We start from the raw sequence: 12592 nt of genomic DNA on the forward strand, positions 1-12592 counted from the left end.
ATTGCACCATCTACCTCCACTGAAGGAAACCCAGTCCTTGCCTCCAGGAGATCCATGTTTGCAAAAAGCCAGCTAAGCAAGTGCAGAAGAGGAGGTATTTCAGCTAGAGGAAAGCACCAGAGAGTTGGTTATGTGCTGGAGTGGCCAAGCCTACAAGACTTCAGTTGCTGAGTGTTCAGGGTTACAGCTTTCACCTGGCCCTGGGAAACAGGGCTGTGGGAAAGGGAACTTTGGGCAGGACTGTGTTTTCTCCTGCCTCTGGCTGTCAGAGTAAGCTCCTCCTGGGTCTGTTGGGGTGGTATGGAGGATTACCTTGTACCTAGAGCAGGTGGGGATGATAGGGAGTCCCCTGTTGCTGATGGAGCAGGGGGATCTCAGGGCTGAGCCAGCCTTGCTGCTCTCCCTTCCTTCTGTGCTAATTCTGATCATGCTGGTTAGTCTTTGCCTTCATGGCAAGTATGAGTAAGTTCTTACCTGTCCTTACTTTTGCTTCAACAAAAATTTATGTTTTTCATGCTTTCCGTGTTCCTACTCCTGTTCCCGTGCTTTTTAAAATTGGTCAAGAGCTTTGAGTAGGGACAAGTCAAATACCTACACATGTAAGCTCATATATTTGCTGTGTGTGCTGAATGGCTGCCTTAACCTTGATTCTGTGGGGAAATCAAGCTGAAAAACAAAGGAATCTCTTGTTTGGGGTTTCTTCTATTGTTAGGGTTTCTTACTGCTTTTTAGAAGTTAAGTCTTCTCTATTGTATGATTTTTCAAGAGGATAAGATTGTTACTTTTTTCCTTCTCCCTTTTCTAGTTCTTTCTGTTAAAGCAAAGGGATTAACCTCCTGAATGATAATAATAATAAAAAAAACTTGGTTAAAAGCTGGTGACATTAAAATGTAATATTTAAATAAGTCTTCTGCTCAACACCCAGCCCCTAAACCCTACATCAATTATGAAAGCTACTTACAAGTAAGCTGTGCTGCAGTCCCCATTCCCATGGCAAGTTTTGTGTGCCCATGGAGTCTGCTTTTTCCTGTCCACAGAACTGGAGCCTTTATCAGAGATGTGTTATAAATCTTCTCTCTGTAAAAAGGCAGCTATTTTAAAAAATTTGATGTTTTCTGCTGGCAGTGTGGAACAAACACTGCTTGAGACAACCTTTATAATTCTCATATATAAGAGAAATCCTGACCCAGGTATTTACAGCTTTGGCCCAATGAGCTGACACACCTGGCTATGTTTCTATGAAGTCCAGAGAAGGGTGTGAATAGTTACAAGAAGCTTTGTCTGACATGTTCTTAAATGTCCCACTAAAGTAACTCTGCTTTTCCCTTTTGCTATGGAGTGTGTAGTGAATCACCAGAACACCTGTAACCTTCTCTCCTGATGTCCCCTACCCTTGATCTATACTTTGGAGAACAAGGAACTTTTCAGCAAGACATCTCAGAGCTGCCTTCCTACTCGAAGGTAAAAATGCTGCAGTTGTATTACTGTATTCCCATCTGTTGCATACCTGCTTGGGTCAGACAGGGGTGAGGGGGTGGGTGGGTATGGAAATGTGTGGTAAGACACAAAATCATGGAATCCTATGGGCTGCAAAAGCCCTCTCAGACCATTGGGCCCAACTGTTCCCCCAGCACCAGCCCGTGTCACCAAGTGCTACACCTACACTCTCCCTCCAGAATGGTGAGCTCACCACTACTCTGGGCAGCTTGTGCCAGAGGCTGACCACTCTTTTGGGGAAGAAATTTTTTCTGAATATCCAATCTAAACCTCCTCTGACACAACTTGAGGCTGTTTCCGCTTGTCCTGTCCCTTGTTCCCTGGGAGCAGAGCCCGACCCCCACCTGGCTTCATGTCCTATCAGGCAGCAGAGGGAGGTTGCCCTTGAGCTCTTTGCAGGCTGAGCCCCTACCAGCTCCTTCTCATCAGACTTGTGCTCCAGACCCTTCCCCAGCTCCATTGTCCCCCCTTTGTACATGCTCCTCCCAGTGAAGGTTAGTCTGGAACCCCATGTTCTGATAAAAGCAAAGAACGCTGGTCAGTAGACAGTGTCTAGTACCACTGCAGGCTTGCTCCAGCTATTTATGGCCAAAACAAACCATGAGGGAAGGTCCTCAAGAGCTAGCACTCTACATCCTACCTGCTCTGGGTTGTGAAATCTTCATGGTTGGTTCAAGCACTGATAGATTTTTCTGTATTAATTACTCAAAATACCCGGATTTGCATTGTTCTGTCCATCTTGAGAAACGTGTTATGACACTGCTGTGGGAGAGGCTGTGCAGGTATCCTTGGGAGAGCTGGGCAGAGCAGTGTGGTATGGCCTGCTGTGAAATGTCCCTGGGGCATGGGGCAGCTGGTCTGGTGTGTGAGATGGGGACACGAGCCTGCTGCTCAGCCTGCAGCAGCTCAGGCCTTTCCACCCGTTCCCCCTTCCTCACATGGAGAGCCCTCCTAGCGCCCTCGCCGTGCTGACCGTGCTGTCAGGGAGCACTGGTGGCTCTGGGGCAGGGAAGAGGTTTTGGAAGCCAGCCTGGTTTGCTCTGTGCTGGTGCCAGCAGGTGGCAACAGCGATTTGCAGCACCCGGCAGCCCCAGCCGGTCCCTTGCAACAAGCGGCTGCATTGCTCCTGCCAAATCCCCGCTGCTCTGTTACTGCTCATCGCTTTCCTGCATGGGGCATGCAACCCTTCGTGCCGCTGCACGAAGCGGTGCTCAAAGCCAGGAGCTCCAAGCTCTTCACCCAGCCTTGAAGCCGATATCTCCCTCCCAAAGGAGGGAGCAGCAGGCTGTTGGCAGTGTGGGTGGTGGCCTGTGCCTGAATCTCTGTCCTGGGACTCTGAGCTTTCCTGCTGTGTGAGTGGGGCCAAGTCTGGTTCAGTTTCTTCTGTCTACCCTGGGTACCACATTAAAAATTCGGGTACGGTGAGGGTAAACCAGACTGTATCATGGAGGGTGACAATAACTGTGCAGGGAGATGGGTACAGCCACCAGGTGACTGGGGACATGCTGGCTGGCTGATACTAGGTCTGGCACCTTATCTTTGGAGTCACTAAGGGGCATCGGCAGGGGGGTTGGAATGAGGTGACTTTTAAGGTCCCTTCCAACCCAAACCATTCTATGATTCTATGATTATTTGCAGCAGCAGCTTAGGCACCTTGAGCCTGGAGAGCTCTGAGAAGTGGGAACACTTTCATAGCATAAACAGAGCTGTGGAGCAGAGTGGTTAGCCTGAGAGCTGGGTGTTTAGTGCTCTCCCTAAAGGTAGAATTACTTAGCAGGATAGGTGGGGGCGTCAAACTTCCCTGTAAAATGTGCTGCAAGAACAACTCTCTTGGTGGTGTGGTGCTTGTTTGGAGAGGAGCTATTTCTGGCTCCTTTTGGATACCAAGAGGCTGGAGTGGTTTGTGACTGGAGTGGTATTGTGGAGAGCAATGGTGTGGAAGAACTGCATTATGCAGTTGAACACTACTGCTATAGGGACAGAAGGCAGGTTATCTTCTTGACAAGAGGGTTCTTTTGAATCTCTCATGTTCCCAGGGCATATGGTTTTGCCCAGTGCAAAGTGGAGCTTTCAAGCCCTAGGAAAGAATGCACTCCTACAGAAAGAAGCAAGAGCTGGACTCATTGGCAGTTTTACTCTTTGCTGTGGATTATAGTTTTTGTCTGGACTTGGCCCCTGAGCTTCTGTAGAACAGATGCTAGTCAAGCTCATGCCAAAACAGTCTCTGCCTGAGCTTGCAAACTACATTGACTGTTTTAAATGGGGGTGTTCTCCATTGTCACCTTTCTTTTTGGTGAAGACTTTGAAGTGCAGCAGTACCTTACCTGAATTCAACAAAGGAAACCAGGATCACAGAGCACTCTGAATCTAAATTGCTCCTTCCTTTGGTGTAAGGCATAGGATATTAGTCTGCTCTATTTGGGTGCATCACAGCTATTGGTAAGTATAAAGTGATTGTTTTGTTTTGGCAGTAATGTCCTGCTCCAGGTCATAAATGGTACTCATTGTAGGAAAGCAAGAGAGAATTCAAAGAGAAATCCATACCCATACAAGACAGATCAGTCTGAGCTGGTACTGTGGAAATCCACTGGCTCTGATGATGGCTCTTCAGATCTATGCTTGTATGGAGACTGCAGCAGGCTGTTAAAGCTACATCAGTCTCCTTCCTGCTTTCAGACTGTATCACTATAAATCTTGCAATATTGGCTGCACAGGGCTGATTTTCTGCTGATAGTGTGGCTCTTGAGGCTGTCTTGAGTGTTGAGCAAAGAAAAGAGCATTTATCTCTCAATCTTGCTGGCAGAGTGGAATAGGCAAGAGTGATGCTTGCAGCTGTAAAGCTCAGAGTGCAGCTGACACTCCGTTGGCTCAGCAACCCTTTGCTTCCCAAAGCGACTAATCCCTAAATTAAGTGATGGTTCCTCCAAGCAGGAGCATGGAATGCTTGTTTTTCCAAGTTGTGCTTCTGGGTAGTGGTAGCAGGCAGTTCAAGAGGATTGAGCTGAATTCTGGGTTCTTGCAGGCCTCTCTGCTGTGCAGAGGCAGGAATGGATGTGGCTAATGTAATTCTGGGGAGATTTTTGCTTTGCTGCCTGTTTCTTCTGGCTGCCCTGGAAGCTGTATGCAAGTGAGTGGGGAGAGCCCTGTTTAGTAGAGCTATAAGGGCACATAGTTTATCTGGCTGGTGTACTTGGCCCTCACTGAGTACTTCAGGGTTAACTCCCATCTGGTACCATGTAATACCTATGAAAGTTGTTTTAAAAGCTCCTTGAAACAGAGGAAAAATGCTCTGCTGGAACTGACAGCGTGGCATTGTGCTTCAGTGGGTCAGACTTGCTTTTAAACTGGAGCTGCTAAATGTGATTGAGTCCCCTCTGAGTTATCCACCCAGAAAAATAAGGAGACAAATGGTACTGTCCAGAAGTGCTAGAGAAAATAAGCTTGTTCTGGTTGCCTATTGCCTGTGCAGATTGGCCAAACACCTACTTTCTCACTCCTGTCCCAGTTAGGAACTGGAATACTCAGCTGTAATTCTGGTAAAACCACAGTGTGGTCACACGTGTGTTTACAAAGATCTTTGCAATTCAAAAGAATCTCCTAATTCATTCTGAGGTGCTTCTGATCCCTCTGTGTTCCAGCTTTCCCCTGTGAAAATTACATGGCATTTTCTGTACTTCCACTGCCTCAGCTGCTGCTTTGTGAGGCCAGCACCAATATGTGCAAGCTATTTGGAGACTCCTGGAAAAGAAACTCAGGGTTTCTATTGTGTGTAGAGAGCCACAGTGAAGAAAACACAATGTAGTGTTGATCCCTGGGTCTGTGTTCAGCATGCAAGGTTTAATGGACAAAACCTAGAGAGGATGTGACAGCTGATATTCCCCTTCCTGACAGCATTTTTTTCTTACCAAAACATGTTTTTTCCAAGCCATTAAACTAAAATATAACACTAAATAAAGCAAATTATTCATATTCATGTACTTCAGAGGAAAAAACTGAACTGAACTGAGTCCATGCTCCCATTAACTCCCAACATACCTTGTAGAAAGGAAAACTAGAAATTAATGAAAGACTCCTCTTTTATTTCATACAATAGTTCAAGTTTGATGAGACCTTTTAAAGGTCATTTAGTTCAACCCTCCTGCAAGAGCAGGGACATCTTCAACTAGATTTGTCCAGAAGCATTTTGAAACAGGAATATGCAATTGTCTGGTTGAGTTAATAGTTGCTTGAATTAAGATTCTGAAGAGCTTTCTTTTTGTCTTCTTGTAAAGCAAGGAGGTGCAAAGCTACTTGCTCTTTTAGGCCTCTTTGTGTTGAGGGACTCAGTGCCAGCATCAAACTTCTGTTCATTGATGGGCACTTCCTTGGTCTCTGCTGTCTGGGCCAAAGCTGCCATTAACAGCTCTATCCCCTGAGGTTCTGCAAGGTTCACTCATCATTGATGTAAATCACTCCAGGCCACTGCAGTGTGAGCCTGATGAACTCACAGCTGCTTCTACAACTGGAGTCACAAAGACTAAATTTCTCCCAATAACAAAATACTGTGTGTATGTTAATGCCAGCAAGATATTGTATCCTGCCTTGGCTTCTATCCAGAGAAACTGGTCTGTGGTTTCCAGGATATGAGAAATTGAACCTTAAGTGAAGATGTGCTTTGGGAATTGGTGAGAGACACAGACCCTGTGCAGGTCCGTGTGAAGCTGGCTTTGCTCTGATAACTCATGAGGACCAGCATCTACTTCTTTTAGATCAAGATTGTCTATTGAATTACTCATCTACCCTACTTTGAGGTTTCTACTAGGGGCACCACTGTCCCTTAAACACCAAACATATGGCAGGAAGTGTACAAGACAGCTCAGAGGCTGCTTGGCTTCCTCATGAAGAAGGAGATGTGTGTTTGGCTGCATCTAGGGTCTTGGTGGCAGTGAAAAGCTACCTGGGAGTGTTTCTCTCATTGCTTGCTCCTATCCAATGCAGCAGTTCTTAAATGTGGGATTTGATTGTGTGTTATTTATCACTATTTTTGCCACATGTAATGATGCTGAACAGCACTGAACTCCCCCTAAAACCACTAACTTACAAATACTGAAGTAAATCCACACTTCAGCTGAGTCTGGTCTCTGGAATGAGATAACTCTCTTCCCCAGAACTGTAGTTTTATGAGTTTCTGTTTCATTCCTTGAAAACACTTCCCCTAATTTTATTTTACTTATTAACCTCCTCCTTGCTGCTGAGACACTTCAGATTTAACCTGGTTAGAGGTTAAATCCCCCAAATCACCTGTGGGATATTGCACTCATTGTCACTTCAGGCAATGAGTTAATTGCTCAGGTGAAGTTTTTGGTATGCTAAAGGGATCTTTTGGTGCAAATTTTCATTTAGAGTTTATTTATGTAGGTAAGGAAATATTTCATAGATTTATTTAGGTTGGAAGGACACTTAGGATCATCAATTCCAATTTAAGCCTTTTCTTTGCTGTAAAACAAAAATATCAGAGCTATGAGGATTTGTTGAAATTCTGAATGATGGAAATCATAACATAAAATTTGAGTGACTTTTAAAATATATGCAACCAGCATTGCTTATGTTGAGGTGGTTCTTCAGACTTTTTGTGAAAAGTAATAAATCTTGCCTAATATGTAGTAGATTTTTTTTTTCCTCTAGCTCTCTGGCTTCTCATAGTCAAAGGACAAATTGAATTAGCTCTGAAAGAAAGACTTATCTGAACTTGCAACATCTCAGAAGTCTTGAATTTGTCCCCAGAGAAGGCATTTGGTTTCCAACTGCTTAATCATTTCAACAGTTGACTCAGTTCAGTACCTGTATAAGAATGATTGTGTTATGGGTTTTTTTGGTCTTGAGCGCTTTTCTGCATTCCAAAACCCTTTTCAACTTCATATTTGATAGTTTAATTTAACACTTAAAGACATAATTTTGTTTCTATTTTCCTTGCATTTTAAATGGCTTTTTTTTTTTTTTTTTTTTTTTTTTTTTTTTTTTTTTTTTTTAATGTTCAAGGGTGCATACACTAGCAACAGGAAGTTAAGACAACATAAGTGCAAAACACCCTGGACATATTCCTATTTCTGATTGATATCAGCTGTAAAATAGCTTAAATACACATTGCTTTTCTCCTTTTTTTGCTGAGAGAGAAACGCTAGCAATGAGCTGTGTTCAGATACAAGTGACCAGGTGAGTCTGACTCACCTTCTCTTAGAAACAGATAATATTAGTGACTTCAAAACAAGATTTCCTGTTTGCTGATTCCTAAATACCATTAAGATTGACTTGAATCACTTTGACTAAAGTGAGTCCACCCTGAACACCTTTAGTAGTATTTTTTTTAACATCTGGCCAGATGTTTCCTGTTGTCATGCCAGTGCTCAGTGACACACTGGAGATCTGCAGGCTGGGCAAGAAGCAGAGCACCAAGAGCCTTCTGGCTCTTGCTGAACTGATGGTCCAAGACCTGTAGCAGTTCTTCTCCAACAAGAATGCACTAGAGAGCTTGAAAAGGCATCATGAGGTTTTTCTTCTTCCCTGAGCATGGCTGGGCATGTGGATCAACTGACCCCAAACACTTAGAGCAGCTACTGCACCCAACTGCCTTTCAGAGTCATGGAAACACTCCGGCCCAAAGTGGAGGGAAGTAAGGGAGACAATGAAATTCATGGTCACAAATGCAAGTTAACCCTGCTTGGACACCTACTTGATCAAGCTCATGTTTCAGCCTGAAGGAGGGAATTGCTTTTGTCCTGACTGTTGCATGTGCCAGATTCGGATACCTTAATGTCAGGTAATAGAATGTTGCTATCTCTTTTTTTCCTTTTTCCTTCCCCCTCCTTCTGTTTAAGGTCTCTTCCATCAGAAGCCACAAAAACTCTCATCTTATAAAAGCAGGAAAACCCAGACATGCATGCTGAGTTCATGGCAGGATCTGTTGATTATCTTCTCTTAGCATTTCTCTGTCTTCTGCAGTGGACTAGGAAGCTCCAGATCACCACAGCTGCATTTTTATGTGGACAATCAACACTAGTGCAATTGCTTCCTGGGCAGTTTTCTTGGTGAAAAAGCTGAATTTGTTTCCTTTTGCTTGTAACTACCTTGCTTATACTAATACATCTCTGTGGATATGCTCTGAATGGAAGGTTTATCACATCTAGATGAAAAATAACCAACCAGTTCCCTGATCCAGTCCACAGTGCCAGCAATCCCCAAATTATCACAGTGCAATTTGGAAGGGTGATTTAGGAATTGGTATGAGCAGCTGGACATGAATGAAGGTTGCTGTAGCTGACCCTGCTGCTGAGGAAAACAGCCTTACACTGCTCCACAGAGTAAGAGGGGTCACTCTTGTCAACCAGTGCAGCTTTGAAGAAAATTTTTGCCAATGTGGAGTTCCACAAATTCTGGAGGTATGTCAAGTATTTAAAAATGTTTTGATGCACTCAGAGTGGAACTGCATCCTAATGGAGGTGTGGTAAGGTATAATATTGTGCATGAAGCAATCATGCACTCTGAGTTTGATCTGTGCAGATTTGACACATCGGCCTTACCTCCTTGTCTCAGACTTTGAAAAGACAGTTTTTTTAAGGCCATAGCTGCCCTGCCCAGCAGAAGAGGCTAAGACTGAAGAGCCTGAAGTCACCAAGGGTTTAATTACAAGTAGGGTTACATTCTGAATATGCAAAACTTGAGTCTAATCCCTTGGAGCATGTTTAGGGCATGAAGATGTGTACAGGGTAGAGTCCTGCCCAGTGTTATCAGATCCAGCAATCCCTTTGCCTATGTAGGACATGTCTGTGTGCCAGCACACGTCTTGCAGGCGCAGATAAATGTGTCAGAGCTCATAAATGCTGCTGAACCAGTGCAGAAGAGCCTGTTCCCACTTCAGGCTCTCTGATTTCAGGATCATTGCAGGCAGAGACACCTGCCTGTCTTTACCTGTCCATGTGCATGTATCCCATGTGTGAGTGTGAACTGAATTCCCAGACCTTGTTGGTGGTCAGTTGGTGGTCAGTTTCTAGAATAAGACAAAGCTTTACCCTCTGCCTTTTTTGATTAGAACTTGAAAGGGAAGTGAGCTCTGATTTCTTGGGGATGGTGACCTCATCTGGTGTTTTCTTTTTGGTGGTAAATATTTGTGTTTCAAAACAAAACTATAGCTGTTAAACAACCTAAAACTTTTTAATTCTTTGTGTCTGCTGCCTTCTTGGTTGTGAGATGATTGATCCATTCAGTAAAATGGGTCACTTTTAAGCAAATTAGGAGACAAGAGACAAACAAAAATTATATTTACTGAAATAGGTTCTGAAGAAGATGATGCATCCTCATCAAAGTCTCAGGTGTAGCTAGAAGCTGCTGTCTTGCAGTGAGCAGCTGATTAACTGCTACCTGAGTAGCAACAGTGGGTTAACTCTTTTCAGGCAACATTACCAGAATAAAATTCAGGAATATAGGTAGAGTTGTTCTATGATTCAGCTCTGAAGTTAAATTCCTGCTACAGTTTCCCCTTTGCCCAGTTTGCACATCAGTTCTGGAGTGCACCATATCTCTTCTGTCTTTGTCAAAACATATGTATAACAGAGATATTGTGTCTGCAGTGACAGTGGGCATGGCAGTGGGTTAAGAGAGGAAAGCATTGGGTATCAGTGCTAGTCTACCATAATAGTGGTTTGGTTGTTGAACTTGATGTGTTTAAGCCACTAGATCTGTATCCTTGTGAAAGAGAATTGTCTAAAGGCTGTGGAAAATAAGTTGACTGTGACACAGACTCTTTGGTTTGGTATGTGACACTCCAAGGTGATCCCATAAAGCAAGTGATTCAACTCACTGTGTGGCTTTGAGAAGGCTTTGAATCAATGCCTTCAGAAACAAGAAAAAGGTTCCAAAAGCCTCCATGTTTTACTTGGGTCCCATTAAGCTGCTGCTTCCATGTATTGTTTTCCTATTGCAGCTGGCAAAATAGTTCAATGTAAAAAGAAGTGTTTTGTCCAACCTTCCTGCCCTCCTGTACAGCTTTGCAGCACAAAGCCAGACATTGTAAATGTGCTTGCAGAGGTAAGTGATAACTTCACAAACACAGACTGGAAGTATTGCTGCAAAAATCATGTAAGATTGTATGTTAAAAGTGGGAGAGACAATGCAGAGGGTGGTTCAGGCTTGGTTTGGTAGAAGGAGTTGGTCTGGCTAGAGTGCCAGGGTTTTGCCAGAGCATCTTGTCTGTGAAGGGACACTTAGATCAGGTAGAGGCTGGGTTGGTACCCAGACTCTCTGAAGTTTAACTGGGTGTCTTTGGCAACCATCTGCTTCTCAAAATCCTTAATCTGCAGGTGTTTATAATGTGGTATCTGTGTGTGAAGTTTCTGCTGGAACTGTAGGCTGTGTGAAGTGGCTGGCATAGGCTCTGCAAGGTGAGAGACAACAACAGCTCCAGTCAGAGCCAGGCTGTGGGAACATCATGTTGAATGACCTCCTTGGCCTTTGGGGCTGTTCTCTTGCCCTTGCAGGGCATTTATGTCATGCAGACCCTCTGCAGTGTGCTCACAATTCACTGACATTTTCCTTCAGCTACAACTGGTCTTCCCAGAGACTTCCTTCTCTAGCAGTTGAACTGCTTAATATTGAGCAGAAGCTGCTTACAATTAAACTATCTCTGTGTTCTTGCTGATGTGGCTTCTCCAGGCTTTGTTCCCACTTGATGTGCTTATAAAATATATCTTCATGGTCTTCTGGTTTTACTAAAGAAGTGCTCTAAGCTGTTTTGGTCACCCCATCTGAGGCAGGAGCTGTGGTGTGGAGCCTGTTCCAGCTGGAACACTGTCCTGCCAGGAACAGCTACACTGAAAACACTGTTTTGGGGTGATAAAAACTGCTTTTGCACTGTTGCCTGTCATTCCTTTGTCACAGGGGTTTTCCCATTATAGATCAAATGCCTAAGCATAAACATTCTATGGAAAAAAGGGCTTTGATTACACTGATAGCACTTTGGATTGTAACACCCTCTTCTTTTGTGGTCAGCTGAGCCCTGTACGCTGTAGTTTCATCTGTTTTTACTTATAGAGGCATCGTTCAGCATGAAACTGTATTTTTAATACAAATGTGTAAATAATATAGGTAGAATACCATGCACTATTGGGTGGGGGTTTTGTAATACAAAGTTTGGTTTTTTTTATACACAACCCCCTCATGCTTCTAGTTTTTGTGTCTTTGCTGCAGGGTGGAAGTTGAGGGGGTGCTGCATGCTGTGACAGTTGGGCAGGGAACACATGTGGGATGAGATTGGCACTCACGGGGAGCTGGGAAGCACTGTGGTACTTGCAAATTTGCCAGATTTCTGGGAAAAATTATCATTAGTTAAGCAATACTGATATTTAAGCATTCCTCCTCATTTCATAGCCCTGCTGAATAGGAACAGTTTAGATAGGGCCCCAGTGTCAAGCTGTCAGCTGCTGCAGGAAGCTAAGGCATAATTTTTGATTATTTTTTCAGCCATCAAGGTGACAAAGGCAAAAATACAGTTTTCTAAGACACTATCAGGCCCACTCTGCAGGGAATAGGTGGGTTAAGTGTAGGCAGTAGCACAAAATCTCTGGATCTTGATTTCAGCTTCTGTGGGACAGGCCTTTGTCTGTATTTAAATTTTAGTAAAGCTAGTGGATAAAAATTTTCTGAGAGAATCTTGGAGCAAACACATCTGGTGCTGGAGTTGCACAGTCACTACTGCCCTGATCACACTGAGCTGAGCTGGGGTCCCAGCTGGCATCACTGCATGCGTGTACCTCTCCTTAACCCTGCTCCTTTCCTGAAAAAGCCAGCTCAGAAAGGAGATCTGAAGTTGCTGAAGGGTGTGAGGTACCTCAGCCCTTTTCTAAGACAGCAAATCAGGCTCCAGCAATCCAGTTAACGGCAGCCAACATGCTTTGTGTTAATCTCTGCTTGAGCTGTGTGCTGGATGCTGGCCAGAATGTTCAATACGTCACATAATAAGGTTTTTTTCATGCAGTTCATTTGTTCCTTTTTATCCCTCAATTTGGAGACCAGCACTGGTGCACATTCTACTACTGGAAGGATTTATGTGTTCAACACCTTGGAG

Source organism: Lonchura striata, chromosome 10, assembly GCF_046129695.1.
Source record: "Lonchura striata isolate bLonStr1 chromosome 10, bLonStr1.mat, whole genome shotgun sequence".
NCBI lineage: Eukaryota > Metazoa > Chordata > Aves > Passeriformes > Estrildidae > Lonchura > Lonchura striata.